Source organism: Schistocerca piceifrons, chromosome 2 (assembly GCF_021461385.2).
Source record: "Schistocerca piceifrons isolate TAMUIC-IGC-003096 chromosome 2, iqSchPice1.1, whole genome shotgun sequence".
In the NCBI taxonomy this organism is placed as follows: domain Eukaryota; kingdom Metazoa; phylum Arthropoda; class Insecta; order Orthoptera; family Acrididae; genus Schistocerca; species Schistocerca piceifrons.
In genome coordinates this window covers 39,991,707-40,011,985 of record NC_060139.1, presented here as the reverse complement: position 1 = coordinate 40,011,985, position 20,279 = coordinate 39,991,707, and the positions used below count along the sequence as shown (strand labels likewise).

At 50.5% G+C, this 20,279-nt stretch overlaps 20 non-coding genes across 20 annotated transcripts; 10 read left to right on the top strand and 10 right to left on the bottom strand.

Annotated features, from left to right (window-relative positions):
* Positions 1–951: 951 nt before the first annotated feature.
* Trnag-ccc lies at positions 952–1,023 on the bottom strand. Its single transcript has one exon. It is a non-coding gene; the product is annotated as a tRNA-Gly (tRNA).
* A 683-nt stretch (positions 1,024–1,706) lies between these two features.
* Positions 1,707–1,790, top strand: Trnal-uaa. Its single transcript has one exon. It is a non-coding gene; the product is annotated as a tRNA-Leu (tRNA).
* A 1,126-nt stretch (positions 1,791–2,916) lies between these two features.
* Positions 2,917–2,988, bottom strand: Trnag-ccc. The gene has a single exon. It is a non-coding gene; the product is annotated as a tRNA-Gly (tRNA).
* Positions 2,989–3,671: 683 nt separating this feature from the next.
* On the top strand, positions 3,672–3,755 carry Trnal-uaa. Its single transcript has one exon. It is a non-coding gene; the product is annotated as a tRNA-Leu (tRNA).
* A 1,126-nt stretch (positions 3,756–4,881) lies between these two features.
* On the bottom strand, positions 4,882–4,953 carry Trnag-ccc. Its single transcript has one exon. It is a non-coding gene; the product is annotated as a tRNA-Gly (tRNA).
* A 683-nt stretch (positions 4,954–5,636) lies between these two features.
* Trnal-uaa lies at positions 5,637–5,720 on the top strand. The gene has a single exon. It is a non-coding gene; the product is annotated as a tRNA-Leu (tRNA).
* Positions 5,721–6,846: 1,126 nt separating this feature from the next.
* Trnag-ccc lies at positions 6,847–6,918 on the bottom strand. The gene has a single exon. It is a non-coding gene; the product is annotated as a tRNA-Gly (tRNA).
* Positions 6,919–7,601: 683 nt separating this feature from the next.
* Trnal-uaa lies at positions 7,602–7,685 on the top strand. The gene has a single exon. It is a non-coding gene; the product is annotated as a tRNA-Leu (tRNA).
* Positions 7,686–8,811: 1,126 nt separating this feature from the next.
* Positions 8,812–8,883, bottom strand: Trnag-ccc. Its single transcript has one exon. It is a non-coding gene; the product is annotated as a tRNA-Gly (tRNA).
* A 683-nt stretch (positions 8,884–9,566) lies between these two features.
* Trnal-uaa lies at positions 9,567–9,650 on the top strand. Its single transcript has one exon. It is a non-coding gene; the product is annotated as a tRNA-Leu (tRNA).
* Positions 9,651–10,776: 1,126 nt separating this feature from the next.
* Trnag-ccc lies at positions 10,777–10,848 on the bottom strand. The gene has a single exon. It is a non-coding gene; the product is annotated as a tRNA-Gly (tRNA).
* A 683-nt stretch (positions 10,849–11,531) lies between these two features.
* Positions 11,532–11,616, top strand: Trnal-uaa. The gene has a single exon. It is a non-coding gene; the product is annotated as a tRNA-Leu (tRNA).
* A 1,126-nt stretch (positions 11,617–12,742) lies between these two features.
* Trnag-ccc lies at positions 12,743–12,814 on the bottom strand. Its single transcript has one exon. It is a non-coding gene; the product is annotated as a tRNA-Gly (tRNA).
* Positions 12,815–13,497: 683 nt separating this feature from the next.
* Positions 13,498–13,581, top strand: Trnal-uaa. The gene has a single exon. It is a non-coding gene; the product is annotated as a tRNA-Leu (tRNA).
* A 1,126-nt stretch (positions 13,582–14,707) lies between these two features.
* Positions 14,708–14,779, bottom strand: Trnag-ccc. The gene has a single exon. It is a non-coding gene; the product is annotated as a tRNA-Gly (tRNA).
* A 683-nt stretch (positions 14,780–15,462) lies between these two features.
* Positions 15,463–15,546, top strand: Trnal-uaa. Its single transcript has one exon. It is a non-coding gene; the product is annotated as a tRNA-Leu (tRNA).
* Positions 15,547–16,672: 1,126 nt separating this feature from the next.
* Positions 16,673–16,744, bottom strand: Trnag-ccc. Its single transcript has one exon. It is a non-coding gene; the product is annotated as a tRNA-Gly (tRNA).
* A 683-nt stretch (positions 16,745–17,427) lies between these two features.
* Trnal-uaa lies at positions 17,428–17,511 on the top strand. The gene has a single exon. It is a non-coding gene; the product is annotated as a tRNA-Leu (tRNA).
* A 1,125-nt stretch (positions 17,512–18,636) lies between these two features.
* On the bottom strand, positions 18,637–18,708 carry Trnag-ccc. Its single transcript has one exon. It is a non-coding gene; the product is annotated as a tRNA-Gly (tRNA).
* Positions 18,709–19,391: 683 nt separating this feature from the next.
* Positions 19,392–19,475, top strand: Trnal-uaa. The gene has a single exon. It is a non-coding gene; the product is annotated as a tRNA-Leu (tRNA).
* Positions 19,476–20,279: the final 804 nt, after the last annotated feature.

Sequence of the window (20,279 nt, the reverse complement as noted above, 5' to 3'; positions counted from 1 at the left end):
CAGCCACGAGGCCCGGAATCGATTCCCGGTAGCCGAACATTCTTTTGTTTGCTGAGTCTTGGTTATTCTCACGGCATTTACGATATCTTTGGGTTGTGGTTTTTGGGGTCCAAGCATCAGGCGAGCAAACGTGAACGAAAGCAGATATGTGCGTAAATGAGTGTCAGGGCAGTAATAAAGGTGGATGAGACGGTGGATCGGGTATTGGACTGCAGACGTGCCACATTGCGTAGCTCGATAGCTGAGTAAGTTAGAGCGTCGTGCTGTGAACACAAAAGCCACGTATTCGACCGCACCAAGTGCCATTTCATTTTTCTCCCCTAAAAGACAATGCTTCCTCCAGCGACACACTGCCAGGTAAATAACAAGCGATCTTCACAAGAAGTAAGGTGTCTACACGTTGCGCGATACTGTCGCCAACGGCCACACCGCGCGTAGTGCAGCGGTTCTCGTCTGTTCACCGGCGTTAGGAATCGTTGGCCGTGGTTAGTACATGGATGCGTGCTCGGCTGGGAACTCGACGTGCTGTTGCCTTCTTTCATTTTGCATTTTTCCTTCGGCTTCGTTGTTGCTTAGCAATAATTATGCGGTCCCGCACGCTGACGCCACTCTTGCCTCTCGGTACACTAAGGGGCGAATCTGTGGCCACAATAAAATGAAAGGTTCTGTCGTGTGTTTGTCGTTTTTTGGTCTCTCCCAGTCGTTTGTCGCGCCTGCCCTCTACATATATGCCCATTTCCAAGCGTCAGCTTTCGCGTCAGCCGAGCAAAGTCGAGACAAGTCGACACATGGAGACACACGATGCTGAGAAACGAAAGCCGCAGACTAGCGCCCTGGCAGCACGGACTGAGACGAGGGGCGAAGGAAAACTATTCGTACCGCGACAGTTCACAGTTTCGAAGATCGCGTTTCGTTACGTGGAATACCCGTAGAAGAAAAAAGTACCTTTTGTGCGGTGGCCGGGAATCGAACCCGGATCAACTGCTTGGGAAGCAACCATGCTGACCGTTACACCACCACCGCGTTGTGCTGCGTCCCACCCACGCCTTGATGTGTCGGCTACCCTCCTGCCATCAGAGGCCGAAGGCGACGGCGCTGTAGGCGCTCAACGCCAGGGCGGAGGTGAGCACATCTGAACGCAGTGCGTAGGTGCTGCTAGGGCGATGTAGCGTAGCTAGAAGCAGAACTGACAGCCGTTGAAAAACTGCCCTTTAATTTACAGCAGGGCGATAAAACAAATATCTAATGTGACGTACTTACTGATGATCCAGAGACGATTCAGCATGTGTGTGCCAATCCAGAAGTAGAAAGCGCCTAAGTATCACAATATTAAGTTGGTTAGTTTGATGCTCGCCTGGAGCCTATCATTAGCTTCCCCTGAGGGCGAAATGCACAGCGTAGCCGTTGCTAGGGAACGGCCTCTTCTGTCGTTTTTTGTTTTCTCTGCGTCAGTGTGAATATTGATAACTACAGTTCTGCTCGTTCCACTCAAGACAGATGGCGACGGAAAACAATGGTGTAAGGCACCATGTTTAAGCTGTGGTTCCCGAAAGTGAGGGTGGGGTGCAACCTCACATCTGACAACTCGTTTTAAATACTCTAAAACCAACGTATTTCCTTCACACAAGAAAAAAACACGCTAATTTCGCAGTCAGGCTCTGGAGATATACCGAGAAACGACGGTGGAAGAGATTTGGCGCCCACGCGTCAGATTGGCCGAGCGGTCTAAGGCGCCAGATTTAAGCTCTGGTTCCCGAAGGGGAGCGTGGGTTCGAACCCCACATCTGACAATGCATTTTAAATATTCCAAAACTACCAATTTCGTACATGCGGGAAAACAAGTAAATTACGCGGGAACAGGTTCCACAGATACTACGAGAAACGGCAGTGACTATGGTGCTTGCCTTGCAAGTCTGATTGTCTGGCGGCCTGAAAGAATGGAAAGCTGTTAGGAGACATGGCTTTCAGCCACGAGGCCCGGAATCGATTCCCGGTAGCCGAACATTCTTTTGTTTGCTGAGTCTTGGTTATTCTCACGGCATTTACGATATCTTTGGGTTGTGGTTTTTGGGGTCCAAGCATCAGACGAGCAAACGTGAACGAAAGCAGATATGTGCGTAAATGAGTGTCAGGGCAGTAATAAAGGTGGATGAGACGGTGGATCGGGTATTGGACTGCAGACGTGCCACATTGCGTAGCTCGATAGCTGAGTAAGTTAGAGCGTCGTGCTGTGAACACAAAAGCCACGTATTCGACCGCACCAAGTGCCATTTCATTTTTCTCCCCTAAAAGACAATGCTTCCTCCAGCGACACACTGCCAGGTAAATAACAAGCGATCTTCACAAGAAGTAAGGTGTCTACACGTTGCGCGATACTGTCGCCAACGGCCACACCGCGCGTAGTGCAGCGGTTCTCGTCTGTTCACCGGCGTTAGGAATCGTTGGCCGTGGTTAGTACATGGATGCGTGCTCGGCTGGGAACTCGACGTGCTGTTGCCTTCTTTCATTTTGCATTTTTCCTTCGGCTTCGTTGTTGCTTAGCAATAATTATGCGGTCCCGCACGCTGACGCCACTCTTGCCTCTCGGTACACTAAGGGGCGAATCTGTGGCCACAATAAAATGAAAGGTTCTGTCGTGTGTTTGTCGTTTTTTGGTCTCTCCCAGTCGTTTGTCGCGCCTGCCCTCTACATATATGCCCATTTCCAAGCGTCAGCTTTCGCGTCAGCCGAGCAAAGTCGAGACAAGTCGACACATGGAGACACACGATGCTGAGAAACGAAAGCCGCAGACTAGCGCCCTGGCAGCACGGACTGAGACGAGGGGCGAAGGAAAACTATTCGTACCGCGACAGTTCACAGTTTCGAAGATCGCGTTTCGTTACGTGGAATACCCGTAGAAGAAAAAAGTACCTTTCGTGCGGTGGCCGGGAATCGAACCCGGATCAACTGCTTGGGAAGCAACCATGCTGACCGTTACACCACCACCGCGTTGTGCTGCGTCCCACCCACGCCTTGATGTGTCGGCTACCCTCCTGCCATCAGAGGCCGAAGGCGACGGCGCTGTAGGCGCTCAACGCCAGGGCGGAGGTGAGCACATCTGAACGCAGTGCGTAGGTGCTGCTAGGGCGATGTAGCGTAGCTAGAAGCAGAACTGACAGCCGTTGAAAAACTGCCCTTTAATTTACAGCAGGGCGATAAAACAAATATCTAATGTGACGTACTTACTGATGATCCAGAGACGATTCAGCATGTGTGTGCCAATCCAGAAGTAGAAAGCGCCTAAGTATCACAATATTAAGTTGGTTAGTTTGATGCTCGCCTGGAGCCTATCATTAGCTTCCCCTGAGGGCGAAATGCACAGCGTAGCCGTTGCTAGGGAACGGCCTCTTCTGTCGTTTTTTGTTTTCTCTGCGTCAGTGTGAATATTGATAACTACAGTTCTGCTCGTTCCACTCAAGACAGATGGCGACGGAAAACAATGGTGTAAGGCACCATGTTTAAGCTGTGGTTCCCGAAAGTGAGGGTGGGGTGCAACCTCACATCTGACAACTCGTTTTAAATACTCTAAAACCAACGTATTTCCTTCACACAAGAAAAAAACACGCTGATTTCGCAGTCAGGCTCTGGAGATATACCGAGAAACGACGGTGGAAGAGATTTGGCGCCCACGCGTCAGATTGGCCGAGCGGTCTAAGGCGCCAGATTTAAGCTCTGGTTCCCGAAGGGGAGCGTGGGTTCGAACCCCACATCTGACAATGCATTTTAAATATTCCAAAACTACCAATTTCGTACATGCGGGAAAACAAGTAAATTACGCGGGAACAGGTTCCACAGATACTACGAGAAACGGCAGTGACTATGGTGCTTGCCTTGCAAGTCTGATTGTCTGGCGGCCTGAAAGAATGGAAAGCTGTTAGGAGACATGGCTTTCAGCCACGAGGCCCGGAATCGATTCCCGGTAGCCGAACATTCTTTTGTTTGCTGAGTCTTGGTTATTCTCACGGCATTTACGATATCTTTGGGTTGTGGTTTTTGGGGTCCAAGCATCAGGCGAGCAAACGTGAACGAAAGCAGATATGTGCGTAAATGAGTGTCAGGGCAGTAATAAAGGTGGATGAGACGGTGGATCGGGTATTGGACTGCAGACGTGCCACATTGCGTAGCTCGATAGCTGAGTAAGTTAGAGCGTCGTGCTGTGAACACAAAAGCCACGTATTCGACCGCACCAAGTGCCATTTCATTTTTCTCCCCTAAAAGACAATGCTTCCTCCAGCGACACACTGCCAGGTAAATAACAAGCGATCTTCACAAGAAGTAAGGTGTCTACACGTTGCGCGATACTGTCGCCAACGGCCACACCGCGCGTAGTGCAGCGGTTCTCGTCTGTTCACCGGCGTTAGGAATCGTTGGCCGTGGTTAGTACATGGATGCGTGCTCGGCTGGGAACTCGACGTGCTGTTGCCTTCTTTCATTTTGCATTTTTCCTTCGGCTTCGTTGTTGCTTAGCAATAATTATGCGGTCCCGCACGCTGACGCCACTCTTGCCTCTCGGTACACTAAGGGGCGAATCTGTGGCCACAATAAAATGAAAGGTTCTGTCGTGTGTTTGTCGTTTTTTGGTCTCTCCCAGTCGTTTGTCGCGCCTGCCCTCTACATATATGCCCATTTCCAAGCGTCAGCTTTCGCGTCAGCCGAGCAAAGTCGAGACAAGTCGACACATGGAGACACACGATGCTGAGAAACGAAAGCCGCAGACTAGCGCCCTGGCAGCACGGACTGAGACGAGGGGCGAAGGAAAACTATTCGTACCGCGACAGTTCACAGTTTCGAAGATCGCGTTTCGTTACGTGGAATACCCGTAGAAGAAAAAAGTACCTTTTGTGCGGTGGCCGGGAATCGAACCCGGATCAACTGCTTGGGAAGCAACCATGCTGACCGTTACACCACCACCGCGTTGTGCTGCGTCCCACCCACGCCTTGATGTGTCGGCTACCCTCCTGCCATCAGAGGCCGAAGGCGACGGCGCTGTAGGCGCTCAACGCCAGGGCGGAGGTGAGCACATCTGAACGCAGTGCGTAGGTGCTGCTAGGGCGATGTAGCGTAGCTAGAAGCAGAACTGACAGCCGTTGAAAAACTGCCCTTTAATTTACAGCAGGGCGATAAAACAAATATCTAATGTGACGTACTTACTGATGATCCAGAGACGATTCAGCATGTGTGTGCCAATCCAGAAGTAGAAAGCGCCTAAGTATCACAATATTAAGTTGGTTAGTTTGATGCTCGCCTGGAGCCTATCATTAGCTTCCCCTGAGGGCGAAATGCACAGCGTAGCCGTTGCTAGGGAACGGCCTCTTCTGTCGTTTTTTGTTTTCTCTGCGTCAGTGTGAATATTGATAACTACAGTTCTGCTCGTTCCACTCAAGACAGATGGCGACGGAAAACAATGGTGTAAGGCACCATGTTTAAGCTGTGGTTCCCGAAAGTGAGGGTGGGGTGCAACCTCACATCTGACAACTCGTTTTAAATACTCTAAAACCAACGTATTTCCTTCACACAAGAAAAAAACACGCTAATTTCGCAGTCAGGCTCTGGAGATATACCGAGAAACGACGGTGGAAGAGATTTGGCGCCCACGCGTCAGATTGGCCGAGCGGTCTAAGGCGCCAGATTTAAGCTCTGGTTCCCGAAGGGGAGCGTGGGTTCGAACCCCACATCTGACAATGCATTTTAAATATTCCAAAACTACCAATTTCGTACATGCGGGAAAACAAGTAAATTACGCGGGAACAGGTTCCACAGATACTACGAGAAACGGCAGTGACTATGGTGCTTGCCTTGCAAGTCTGATTGTCTGGCGGCCTGAAAGAATGGAAAGCTGTTAGGAGACATGGCTTTCAGCCACGAGGCCCGGAATCGATTCCCGGTAGCCGAACATTCTTTTGTTTGCTGAGTCTTGGTTATTCTCACGGCATTTACGATATCTTTGGGTTGTGGTTTTTGGGGTCCAAGCATCAGACGAGCAAACGTGAACGAAAGCAGATATGTGCGTAAATGAGTGTCAGGGCAGTAATAAAGGTGGATGAGACGGTGGATCGGGTATTGGACTGCAGACGTGCCACATTGCGTAGCTCGATAGCTGAGTAAGTTAGAGCGTCGTGCTGTGAACACAAAAGCCACGTATTCGACCGCACCAAGTGCCATTTCATTTTTCTCCCCTAAAAGACAATGCTTCCTCCAGCGACACACTGCCAGGTAAATAACAAGCGATCTTCACAAGAAGTAAGGTGTCTACACGTTGCGCGATACTGTCGCCAACGGCCACACCGCGCGTAGTGCAGCGGTTCTCGTCTGTTCACCGGCGTTAGGAATCGTTGGCCGTGGTTAGTACATGGATGCGTGCTCGGCTGGGAACTCGACGTGCTGTTGCCTTCTTTCATTTTGCATTTTTCCTTCGGCTTCGTTGTTGCTTAGCAATAATTATGCGGTCCCGCACGCTGACGCCACTCTTGCCTCTCGGTACACTAAGGGGCGAATCTGTGGCCACAATAAAATGAAAGGTTCTGTCGTGTGTTTGTCGTTTTTTGGTCTCTCCCAGTCGTTTGTCGCGCCTGCCCTCTACATATATGCCCATTTCCAAGCGTCAGCTTTCGCGTCAGCCGAGCAAAGTCGAGACAAGTCGACACATGGAGACACACGATGCTGAGAAACGAAAGCCGCAGACTAGCGCCCTGGCAGCACGGACTGAGACGAGGGGCGAAGGAAAACTATTCGTACCGCGACAGTTCACAGTTTCGAAGATCGCGTTTCGTTACGTGGAATACCCGTAGAAGAAAAAAGTACCTTTCGTGCGGTGGCCGGGAATCGAACCCGGATCAACTGCTTGGGAAGCAACCATGCTGACCGTTACACCACCACCGCGTTGTGCTGCGTCCCACCCACGCCTTGATGTGTCGGCTACCCTCCTGCCATCAGAGGCCGAAGGCGACGGCGCTGTAGGCGCTCAACGCCAGGGCGGAGGTGAGCACATCTGAACGCAGTGCGTAGGTGCTGCTAGGGCGATGTAGCGTAGCTAGAAGCAGAACTGACAGCCGTTGAAAAACTGCCCTTTAATTTACAGCAGGGCGATAAAACAAATATCTAATGTGACGTACTTACTGATGATCCAGAGACGATTCAGCATGTGTGTGCCAATCCAGAAGTAGAAAGCGCCTAAGTATCACAATATTAAGTTGGTTAGTTTGATGCTCGCCTGGAGCCTATCATTAGCTTCCCCTGAGGGCGAAATGCACAGCGTAGCCGTTGCTAGGGAACGGCCTCTTCTGTCGTTTTTTGTTTTCTCTGCGTCAGTGTGAATATTGATAACTACAGTTCTGCTCGTTCCACTCAAGACAAATGGCGACGGAAAACAATGGTGTAAGGCACCATGTTTAAGCTGTGGTTCCCGAAAGTGAGGGTGGGGTGCAACCTCACATCTGACAACTCGTTTTAAATACTCTAAAACCAACGTATTTCCTTCACACAAGAAAAAAACACGCTGATTTCGCAGTCAGGCTCTGGAGATATACCGAGAAACGACGGTGGAAGAGATTTGGCGCCCACGCGTCAGATTGGCCGAGCGGTCTAAGGCGCCAGATTTAAGCTCTGGTTCCCGAAGGGGAGCGTGGGTTCGAACCCCACATCTGACAATGCATTTTAAATATTCCAAAACTACCAATTTCGTACATGCGGGAAAACAAGTAAATTACGCGGGAACAGGTTCCAGAGATACTACGAGAAACGGCAGTGACTATGGTGCTTGCCTTGCAAGTCTGATTGTCTGGCGGCCTGAAAGAATGGAAAGCTGTTAGGAGACATGGCTTTCAGCCACGAGGCCCGGAATCGATTCCCGGTAGCCGAACATTCTTTTGTTTGCTGAGTCTTGGTTATTCTCACGGCATTTACGATATCTTTGGGTTGTGGTTTTTGGGGTCCAAGCATCAGGCGAGCAAACGTGAACGAAAGCAGATATGTGCGTAAATGAGTGTCAGGGCAGTAATAAAGGTGGATGAGACGGTGGATCGGGTATTGGACTGCAGACGTGCCACATTGCGTAGCTCGATAGCTGAGTAAGTTAGAGCGTCGTGCTGTGAACACAAAAGCCACGTATTCGACCGCACCAAGTGCCATTTCATTTTTCTCCCCTAAAAGACAATGCTTCCTCCAGCGACACACTGCCAGGTAAATAACAAGCGATCTTCACAAGAAGTAAGGTGTCTACACGTTGCGCGATACTGTCGCCAACGGCCACACCGCGCGTAGTGCAGCGGTTCTCGTCTGTTCACCGGCGTTAGGAATCGTTGGCCGTGGTTAGTACATGGATGCGTGCTCGGCTGGGAACTCGACGTGCTGTTGCCTTCTTTCATTTTGCATTTTTCCTTCGGCTTCGTTGTTGCTTAGCAATAATTATGCGGTCCCGCACGCTGACGCCACTCTTGCCTCTCGGTACACTAAGGGGCGAATCTGTGGCCACAATAAAATGAAAGGTTCTGTCGTGTGTTTGTCGTTTTTTGGTCTCTCCCAGTCGTTTGTCGCGCCTGCCCTCTACATATATGCCCATTTCCAAGCGTCAGCTTTCGCGTCAGCCGAGCAAAGTCGAGACAAGTCGACACATGGAGACACACGATGCTGAGAAACGAAAGCCGCAGACTAGCGCCCTGGCAGCACGGACTGAGACGAGGGGCGAAGGAAAACTATTCGTACCGCGACAGTTCACAGTTTCGAAGATCGCGTTTCGTTACGTGGAATACCCGTAGAAGAAAAAAGTACCTTTCGTGCGGTGGCCGGGAATCGAACCCGGATCAACTGCTTGGGAAGCAACCATGCTGACCGTTACACCACCACCGCGTTGTGCTGCGTCCCACCCACGCCTTGATGTGTCGGCTACCCTCCTGCCATCAGAGGCCGAAGGCGACGGCGCTGTAGGCGCTCAACGCCAGGGCGGAGGTGAGCACATCTGAACGCAGTGCGTAGGTGCTGCTAGGGCGATGTAGCGTAGCTAGAAGCAGAACTGACAGCCGTTGAAAAACTGCCCTTTAATTTACAGCAGGGCGATAAAACAAATATCTAATGTGACGTACTTACTGATGATCCAGAGACGATTCAGCATGTGTGTGCCAATCCAGAAGTAGAAAGCGCCTAAGTATCACAATATTAAGTTGGTTAGTTTGATGCTCGCCTGGAGCCTATCATTAGCTTCCCCTGAGGGCGAAATGCACAGCGTAGCCGTTGCTAGGGAACGGCCTCTTCTGTCGTTTTTTGTTTTCTCTGCGTCAGTGTGAATATTGATAACTACAGTTCTGCTCGTTCCACTCAAGACAGATGGCGACGGAAAACAATGGTGTAAGGCACCATGTTTAAGCTGTGGTTCCCGAAAGTGAGGGTGGGGTGCAACCTCACATCTGACAACTCGTTTTAAATACTCTAAAACCAACGTATTTCCTTCACACAAGAAAAAAACACGCTGATTTCGCAGTCAGGCTCTGGAGATATACCGAGAAACGACGGTGGAAGAGATTTGGCGCCCACGCGTCAGATTGGCCGAGCGGTCTAAGGCGCCAGATTTAAGCTCTGGTTCCCGAAGGGGAGCGTGGGTTCGAACCCCACATCTGACAATGCATTTTAAATATTCCAAAACTACCAATTTCGTACATGCGGGAAAACAAGTAAATTACGCGGGAACAGGTTCCAGAGATACTACGAGAAACGGCAGTGACTATGGTGCTTGCCTTGCAAGTCTGATTGTCTGGCGGCCTGAAAGAATGGAAAGCTGTTAGGAGACATGGCTTTCAGCCACGAGGCCCGGAATCGATTCCCGGTAGCCGAACATTCTTTTGTTTGCTGAGTCTTGGTTATTCTCACGGCATTTACGATATCTTTGGGTTGTGGTTTTTGGGGTCCAAGCATCAGGCGAGCAAACGTGAACGAAAGCAGATATGTGCGTAAATGAGTGTCAGGGCAGTAATAAAGGTGGATGAGACGGTGGATCGGGTATTGGACTGCAGACGTGCCACATTGCGTAGCTCGATAGCTGAGTAAGTTAGAGCGTCGTGCTGTGAACACAAAAGCCACGTATTCGACCGCACCAAGTGCCATTTCATTTTTCTCCCCTAAAAGACAATGCTTCCTCCAGCGACACACTGCCAGGTAAATAACAAGCGATCTTCACAAGAAGTAAGGTGTCTACACGTTGCGCGATACTGTCGCCAACGGCCACACCGCGCGTAGTGCAGCGGTTCTCGTCTGTTCACCGGCGTTAGGAATCGTTGGCCGTGGTTAGTACATGGATGCGTGCTCGGCTGGGAACTCGACGTGCTGTTGCCTTCTTTCATTTTGCATTTTTCCTTCGGCTTCGTTGTTGCTTAGCAATAATTATGCGGTCCCGCACGCTGACGCCACTCTTGCCTCTCGGTACACTAAGGGGCGAATCTGTGGCCACAATAAAATGAAAGGTTCTGTCGTGTGTTTGTCGTTTTTTGGTCTCTCCCAGTCGTTTGTCGCGCCTGCCCTCTACATATATGCCCATTTCCAAGCGTCAGCTTTCGCGTCAGCCGAGCAAAGTCGAGACAAGTCGACACATGGAGACACACGATGCTGAGAAACGAAAGCCGCAGACTAGCGCCCTGGCAGCACGGACTGAGACGAGGGGCGAAGGAAAACTATTCGTACCGCGACAGTTCACAGTTTCGAAGATCGCGTTTCGTTACGTGGAATACCCGTAGAAGAAAAAAGTACCTTTTGTGCGGTGGCCGGGAATCGAACCCGGATCAACTGCTTGGGAAGCAACCATGCTGACCGTTACACCACCACCGCGTTGTGCTGCGTCCCACCCACGCCTTGATGTGTCGGCTACCCTCCTGCCATCAGAGGCCGAAGGCGACGGCGCTGTAGGCGCTCAACGCCAGGGCGGAGGTGAGCACATCTGAACGCAGTGCGTAGGTGCTGCTAGGGCGATGTAGCGTAGCTAGAAGCAGAACTGACAGCCGTTGAAAAACTGCCCTTTAATTTACAGCAGGGCGATAAAACAAATATCTAATGTGACGTACTTACTGATGATCCAGAGACGATTCAGCATGTGTGTGCCAATCCAGAAGTAGAAAGCGCCTAAATATCACAATATTAAGTTGGTTAGTTTGATGCTCGCCTGGAGCCTATCATTAGCTTCCCCTGAGGGCGAAATGCACAGCGTAGCCGTTGCTAGGGAACGGCCTCTTCTGTCGTTTTTTGTTTTCTCTGCGTCAGTGTGAATATTGATAACTACAGTTCTGCTCGTTCCACTCAAGACAGATGGCGACGGAAAACAATGGTGTAAGGCACCATGTTTAAGCTGTGGTTCCCGAAAGTGAGGGTGGGGTGCAACCTCACATCTGACAACTCGTTTTAAATACTCTAAAACCAACGTATTTCCTTCACACAAGAAAAAAACACGCTAATTTCGCAGTCAGGCTCTGGAGATATACCGAGAAACGACGGTGGAAGAGATTTGGCGCCCACGCGTCAGATTGGCCGAGCGGTCTAAGGCGCACAGATTTAAGCTCTGGTTCCCGAAGGGGAGCGTGGGTTCGAACCCCACATCTGACAATGCATTTTAAATATTCCAAAACTACCAATTTCGTACATGCGGGAAAACAAGTAAATTACGCGGGAACAGGTTCCACAGATACTACGAGAAACGGCAGTGACTATGGTGCTTGCCTTGCAAGTCTGATTGTCTGGCGGCCTGAAAGAATGGAAAGCTGTTAGGAGACATGGCTTTCAGCCACGAGGCCCGGAATCGATTCCCGGTAGCCGAACATTCTTTTGTTTGCTGAGTCTTGGTTATTCTCACGGCATTTACGATATCTTTGGGTTGTGGTTTTTGGGGTCCAAGCATCAGGCGAGCAAACGTGAACGAAAGCAGATATGTGCGTAAATGAGTGTCAGGGCAGTAATAAAGGTGGATGAGACGGTGGATCGGGTATTGGACTGCAGACGTGCCACATTGCGTAGCTCGATAGCTGAGAAAGTTAGAGCGTCGTGCTGTGAACACAAAAGCCACGTATTCGACCGCACCAAGTGCCATTTCATTTTTCTCCCCTAAAAGACAATGCTTCCTCCAGCGACACACTGCCAGGTAAATAACAAGCGATCTTCACAAGAAGTAAGGTGTCTACACGTTGCGCGATACTGTCGCCAACGGCCACACCGCGCGTAGTGCAGCGGTTCTCGTCTGTTCACCGGCGTTAGGAATCGTTGGCCGTGGTTAGTACATGGATGCGTGCTCGGCTGGGAACTCGACGTGCTGTTGCCTTCTTTCATTTTGCATTTTTCCTTCGGCTTCGTTGTTGCTTAGCAATAATTATGCGGTCCCGCACGCTGACGCCACTCTTGCCTCTCGGTACACTAAGGGGCGAATCTGTGGCCACAATAAAATGAAAGGTTCTGTCGTGTGTTTGTCGTTTTTTGGTCTCTCCCAGTCGTTTGTCGCGCCTGCCCTCTACATATATGCCCATTTCCAAGCGTCAGCTTTCGCGTCAGCCGAGCAAAGTCGAGACAAGTCGACACATGGAGACACACGATGCTGAGAAACGAAAGCCGCAGACTAGCGCCCTGGCAGCACGGACTGAGACGAGGGGCGAAGGAAAACTATTCGTACCGCGACAGTTCACAGTTTCGAAGATCGCGTTTCGTTACGTGGAATACCCGTAGAAGAAAAAAGTACCTTTTGTGCGGTGGCCGGGAATCGAACCCGGATCAACTGCTTGGGAAGCAACCATGCTGACCGTTACACCACCACCGCGTTGTGCTGCGTCCCACCCACGCCTTGATGTGTCGGCTACCCTCCTGCCATCAGAGGCCGAAGGCGACGGCGCTGTAGGCGCTCAACGCCAGGGCGGAGGTGAGCACATCTGAACGCAGTGCGTAGGTGCTGCTAGGGCGATGTAGCGTAGCTAGAAGCAGAACTGACAGCCGTTGAAAAACTGCCCTTTAATTTACAGCAGGGCGATAAAACAAATATCTAATGTGACGTACTTACTGATGATCCAGAGACGATTCAGCATGTGTGTGCCAATCCAGAAGTAGAAAGCGCCTAAGTATCACAATATTAAGTTGGTTAGTTTGATGCTCGCCTGGAGCCTATCATTAGCTTCCCCTGAGGGCGAAATGCACAGCGTAGCCGTTGCTAGGGAACGGCCTCTTCTGTCGTTTTTTGTTTTCTCTGCGTCAGTGTGAATATTGATAACTACAGTTCTGCTCGTTCCACTCAAGACAGATGGCGACGGAAAACAATGGTGTAAGGCACCATGTTTAAGCTGTGGTTCCCGAAAGTGAGGGTGGGGTGCAACCTCACATCTGACAACTCGTTTTAAATACTCTAAAACCAACGTATTTCCTTCACACAAGAAAAAAACACGCTAATTTCGCAGTCAGGCTCTGGAGATATACCGAGAAACGACGGTGGAAGAGATTTGGCGCCCACGCGTCAGATTGGCCGAGCGGTCTAAGGCGCCAGATTTAAGCTCTGGTTCCCGAAGGGGAGCGTGGGTTCGAACCCCACATCTGACAATGCATTTTAAATATTCCAAAACTACCAATTTCGTACATGCGGGAAAACAAGTAAATTACGCGGGAACAGGTTCCACAGATACTACGAGAAACGGCAGTGACTATGGTGCTTGCCTTGCAAGTCTGATTGTCTGGCGGCCTGAAAGAATGGAAAGCTGTTAGGAGACATGGCTTTCAGCCACGAGGCCCGGAATCGATTCCCGGTAGCCGAACATTCTTTTGTTTGCTGAGTCTTGGTTATTCTCACGGCATTTACGATATCTTTGGGTTGTGGTTTTTGGGGTCCAAGCATCAGGCGAGCAAACGTGAACGAAAGCAGATATGTGCGTAAATGAGTGTCAGGGCTGTAATAAAGGTGGATGAGACGGTGGATCGGGTATTGGACTGCAGACGTGCCACATTGCGTAGCTCGATAGCTGAGAAAGTTAGAGCGTCGTGCTGTGAACACAAAAGCCACGTATTCGACCGCACCAAGTGCCATTTCATTTTTCTCCCCTAAAAGACAATGCTTCCTCCAGCGACACACTGCCAGGTAAATAACAAGCGATCTTCACAAGAAGTAAGGTGTCTACACGTTGCGCGATACTGTCGCCAACGGCCACACCGCGCGTAGTGCAGCGGTTCTCGTCTGTTCACCGGCGTTAGGAATCGTTGGCCGTGGTTAGTACATGGATGCGTGCTCGGCTGGGAACTCGACGTGCTGTTGCCTTCTTTCATTTTGCATTTTTCCTTCGGCTTCGTTGTTGCTTAGCAATAATTATGCGGTCCCGCACGCTGACGCCACTCTTGCCTCTCGGTACACTAAGGGGCGAATCTGTGGCCACAATAAAATGAAAGGTTCTGTCGTGTGTTTGTCGTTTTTTGGTCTCTCCCAGTCGTTTGTCGCGCCTGCCCTCTACATATATGCCCATTTCCAAGCGTCAGCTTTCGCGTCAGCCGAGCAAAGTCGAGACAAGTCGACACATGGAGACACACGATGCTGAGAAACGAAAGCCGCAGACTAGCGCCCTGGCAGCACGGACTGAGACGAGGGGCGAAGGAAAACTATTCGTACCGCGACAGTTCACAGTTTCGAAGATCGCGTTTCGTTACGTGGAATACCCGTAGAAGAAAAAAGTACCTTTCGTGCGGTGGCCGGGAATCGAACCCGGATCAACTGCTTGGGAAGCAACCATGCTGACCGTTACACCACCACCGCGTTGTGCTGCGTCCCACCCACGCCTTGATGTGTCGGCTACCCTCCTGCCATCAGAGGCCGAAGGCGACGGCGCTGTAGGCGCTCAACGCCAGGGCGGAGGTGAGCACATCTGAACGCAGTGCGTAGGTGCTGCTAGGGCGATGTAGCGTAGCTAGAAGCAGAACTGACAGCCGTTGAAAAACTGCCCTTTAATTTACAGCAGGGCGATAAAACAAATATCTAATGTGACGTACTTACTGATGATCCAGAGACGATTCAGCATGTGTGTGCCAATCCAGAAGTAGAAAGCGCCTAAGTATCACAATATTAAGTTGGTTAGTTTGATGCTCGCCTGGAGCCTATCATTAGCTTCCCCTGAGGGCGAAATGCACAGCGTAGCCGTTGCTAGGGAACGGCCTCTTCTGTCGTTTTTTGTTTTCTCTGCGTCAGTGTGAATATTGATAACTACAGTTCTGCTCGTTCCACTCAAGACAGATGGCGACGGAAAACAATGGTGTAAGGCACCATGTTTAAGCTGTGGTTCCCGAAAGTGAGGGTGGGGTGCAACCTCACATCTGACAACTCGTTTTAAATACTCTAAAACCAACGTATTTCCTTCACACAAGAAAAAAACACGCTAATTTCGCAGTCAGGCTCTGGAGATATACCGAGAAACGACGGTGGAAGAGATTTGGCGCCCACGCGTCAGATTGGCCGAGCGGTCTAAGGCGCCAGATTTAAGCTCTGGTTCCCGAAGGGGAGCGTGGGTTCGAACCCCACATCTGACAATGCATTTTAAATATTCCAAAACTACCAATTTCGTACATGCGGGAAAACAAGTAAATTACGCGGGAACAGGTTCCACAGATACTACGAGAAACGGCAGTGACTATGGTGCTTGCCTTGCAAGTCTGATTGTCTGGCGGCCTGAAAGAATGGAAAGCTGTTAGGAGACATGGCTTTCAGCCACGAGGCCCGGAATCGATTCCCGGTAGCCGAACATTCTTTTGTTTGCTGAGTCTTGGTTATTCTCACGGCATTTACGATATCTTTGGGTTGTGGTTTTTGGGGTCCAAGCATCAGGCGAGCAAACGTGAACGAAAGCAGATATGTGCGTAAATGAGTGTCAGGGCTGTAATAAAGGTGGATGAGACGGTGGATCGGGTATTGGACTGCAGACGTGCCACATTGCGTAGCTCGATAGCTGAGAAAGTTAGAGCGTCGTGCTGTGAACACAAAAGCCACGTATTCGACCGCACCAAGTGCCATTTCATTTTTCTCCCCTAAAAGACAATGCTTCCTCCAGCGACACACTGCCAGGTAAATAACAAGCGATCTTCACAAGAAGTAAGGTGTCTACACGTTGCGCGATACTGTCGCCAACGGCCACACCGCGCGTAGTGCAGCGGTTCTCGTCTGTTCACCGGCGTTAGGAATCGTTGGCCGTGGTTAGTACATGGATGCGTGCTCGGCTGGGAACTCGACGTGCTGTTGCCTTCTTTCATTTTGCATTTTTCCTTCGGCTTCGTTGTTGCTTAGCAATAATTATGCGGTCCCGCACGCTGACGCCACTCTTGCCTCTCGGTACACTAAGGGGCGAATCTGTGGCCACAATAAAATGAAAGGTTCTGTCGTGTGTTTGTCGTTTTTTGGTCTCTCCCAGTCGTTTGTCGCGCCTGCCCTCTACATATATGCCCATTTCCAAGCGTCAGCTTTCGCGTCAGCCGAGCAAAGTCGAGACAAGTCGACACATGGAGACACACGATGCTGAGAAACGAAAGCCGCAGACTAGCGCCCTGGCAGCACGGACTGAGACGAGGGGCGAAGGAAAACTATTCGTACCGCGACAGTTCACAGTTTCGAAGATCGCGTTTCGTTACGTGGAATACCCGTAGAAGAAAAAAGTACCTTTCGTGCGGTGGCCGGGAATCGAACCCGGATCAACTGCTTGGGAAGCAACCATGCTGACCGTTACACCACCACCGCGTTGTGCTGCGTCCCACCCACGCCTTGATGTGTCGGCTACCCTCCTGCCATCAGAGGCCGAAGGCGACGGCGCTGTAGGCGCTCAACGCCAGGGCGGAGGTGAGCACATCTGAACGCAGTGCGTAGGTGCTGCTAGGGCGATGTAGCGTAGCTAGAAGCAGAACTGACAGCCGTTGAAAAACTGCCCTTTAATTTACAGCAGGGCGATAAAACAAATATCTAATGTGACGTACTTACTGATGATCCAGAGACGATTCAGCATGTGTGTGCCAATCCAGAAGTAGAAAGCGCCTAAGTATCACAATATTAAGTTGGTTAGTTTGATGCTCGCCTGGAGCCTATCATTAGCTTCCCCTGAGGGCGAAATGCACAGCGTAGCCGTTGCTAGGGAACGGCCTCTTCTGTCGTTTTTTGTTTTCTCTGCGTCAGTGTGAATATTGATAACTACAGTTCTGCTCGTTCCACTCAAGACAGATGGCGACGGAAAACAATGGTGTAAGGCACCATGTTTAAGCTGTGGTTCCCGAAAGTGAGGGTGGGGTGCAACCTCACATCTGACAACTCGTTTTAAATACTCTAAAACCAACGTATTTCCTTCACACAAGAAAAAAACACGCTAATTTCGCAGTCAGGCTCTGGAGATATACCGAGAAACGACGGTGGAAGAGATCTGGCGCCCACGCGTCAGATTGGCCGAGCGGTCTAAGGCGCCAGATTTAAGCTCTGGTTCCCGAAGGGGAGCGTGGGTTCGAACCCCACATCTGACAATGCATTTTAAATATTCCAAAACTACCAATTTCGTACATGCGGGAAAACAAGTAAATTACGCGGGAACAGGTTCCACAGATACTACGAGAAACGGCAGTGACTATGGTGCTTGCCTTGCAAGTCTGATTGTCTGGCGGCCTGAAAGAATGGAAAGCTGTTAGGAGACATGGCTTTCAGCCACGAGGCCCGGAATCGATTCCCGGTAGCCGAACATTCTTTTGTTTGCTGAGTCTTGGTTATTCTCACGGCATTTACGATATCTTTGGGTTGTGGTTTTTGGGGTCCAAGCATCAGGCGAGCAAACGTGAACGAAAGCAGATATGTGCGTAAATGAGTGTCAGGGCAGTAATAAAGGTGGATGAGACGGTGGATCGGGTATTGGACTGCAGACGTGCCACATTGCGTAGCTCGATAGCTGAGTAAGTTAGAGCGTCGTGCTGTGAACACAAAGGCCACGTATTCGACCGCACCAAGTGCCATTTCATTTTTTCCCCTAAATGACAATGCTTCCTCCAGCGACACACTGCCAGGTAAATAACAAGCGATCTTCACAAGAAGTAAGGTGTCTACACGTTGCGCGATACTGTCGCCAACGGCCACACCGCGCGTAGTGCAGCGGTTCTCGTCTGTTCACCGGCGTTAGGAATCGTTGGCCGTGGTTAGTACATGGATGCGTGCTCGGCTGGGAACTCGACGTGCTGTTGCCTTCTTTCATTTTGCATTTTTCCTTCGGCTTCGTTGTTGCTTAGCAATAATTATGCGGTCCCGCACGCTGACGCCACTCTTGCCTCTCGGTACACTAAGGGGCGAATCTGTGGCCACAATAAAATGAAAGGTTCTGTCGTGTGTTTGTCGTTTTTTGGTCTCTCCCAGTCGTTTGTCGCGCCTGCCCTCTACATATATGCCCATTTCCAAGCGTCAGCTTTCGCGTCAGCCGAGCAAAGTCGAGACAAGTCGACACATGGAGACACACGATGCTGAGAAACGAAAGCCGCAGACTAGCGCCTTGGCAGCACGGACTGAGACGAGGGGCGAAGGAAAACTATTCGTACCGCGACAGTTCACAGTTTCGAAGATCGCGTTTCGTTACGTGGAATACCCGTAGAAGAAAAAAGTACCTTTTGTGCGGTGGCCGGGAATCGAACCCGGATCAACTGCTTGGGAAGCAACCATGCTGACCGTTACACCACCACCGCGTTGTGCTGCGTCCCACCCACGCCTTGATGTGTCGGCTACCCTCCTGCCATCAGAGGCCGAAGGCGACGGCGCTGTAGGCGCTCAACGCCAGGGCGGAGGTGAGCACATCTGAACGCAGTGCGTAGGTGCTGCTAGGGCGATGTAGCGTAGCTAGAAGCAGAACTGACAGCCGTTGAAAAACTGCCCTTTAATTTACAGCAGGGCGATAAAACAAATATCTAATGTGACGTACTTACTGATGATCCAGAGACGATTCAGCATGTGTGTGCCAATCCAGAAGTAGAAAGCGCCTAAGTATCACAATATTAAGTTGGTTAGTTTGATGCTCGCCTGGAGCCTATCATTAGCTTCCCCTGAGGGCGAAATGCACAGCGTAGCCGTTGCTAGGGAACGGCCTCTTCTGTCGTTTTTTGTTTTCTCTGCGTCAGTGTGAATATTGATAACTACAGTTCTGCTCGTTCCACTCAAGACAGATGGCGACGGAAAACAATGGTGTAAGGCACCATGTTTAAGCTGTGGTTCCCGAAAGTGAGGGTGGGGTGCAACCTCACATCTGACAACTCGTTTTAAATACTCTAAAACCAACGTATTTCCTTCACACAAGAAAAAAACACGCTAATTTCGCAGTCAGGCTCTGGAGATATACCGAGAAACGACGGTGGAAGAGATTTGGCGCCCACGCGTCAGATTGGCCGAGCGGTCTACGGCGCCAGATTTAAGCTCTGGTTCCCGAAGGGGAGCGTGGGTTCGAACCCCACATCTGACAATGCATTTTAAATATTCCAAAACTACCAATTTCGTACATGCGGAAAAACAAGTAAATTACGCGGGAACAGGTTCCACAGATACTACGAGAAACGGCAGTGACTATGGTGCTTGCCTTGCAAGTCTGATTGTCTGGCGGCCTGAAAGAATGGAAAGCTGTTAGGAGACATGGTTTTCAGCCACGAGGCCCGGAATCGATTCCCGGTAGCCGAACATTCTTTTGTTTGCTGAGTCTTGGTTATTCTCACGGCATTTACGATATCTTTGGGTTGTGGTTTTTGGGGTCCAAGCATCAGGCGAGCAAACGTGAACGAAAGCAGATATGTGCGTAAATGAGTGTCAGGGCAGTAATAAAGGTGGATGAGACGGTGGATCGGGTATTGGACTGCAGACGTGCCACAATGCGTAGCTCGATAGCTGAGTAAGTTAGAGCGTCGTGCTGTGAACACAAAGGCCACGTATTCGACCGCACCAAGTGCCATTTCATTTTTTCCCCTAAAAGACAATGCTTCCTCCAGCGACACACTGCCAGGTAAATAACAAGCGATCTTCACAAGAAGTAAGGTGTCTACACGTTGCGCGATACTGTCGCCAACGGCCACACCGCGCGTAGTGCAGCGGTTCTCGTCTGTTCACCGGCGTTAGGAATCGTTGGCCGTGGTTAGTACATGGATGCGTGCTCGGCTGGGAACTCGACGTGCTGTTGCCTTCTTTCATTTTGCATTTTTCCTTCGGCTTCGTTGTTGCTTAGCAATAATTATGCGGTCCCGCACGCTGACGCCACTCTTGCCTCTCGGTACACTAA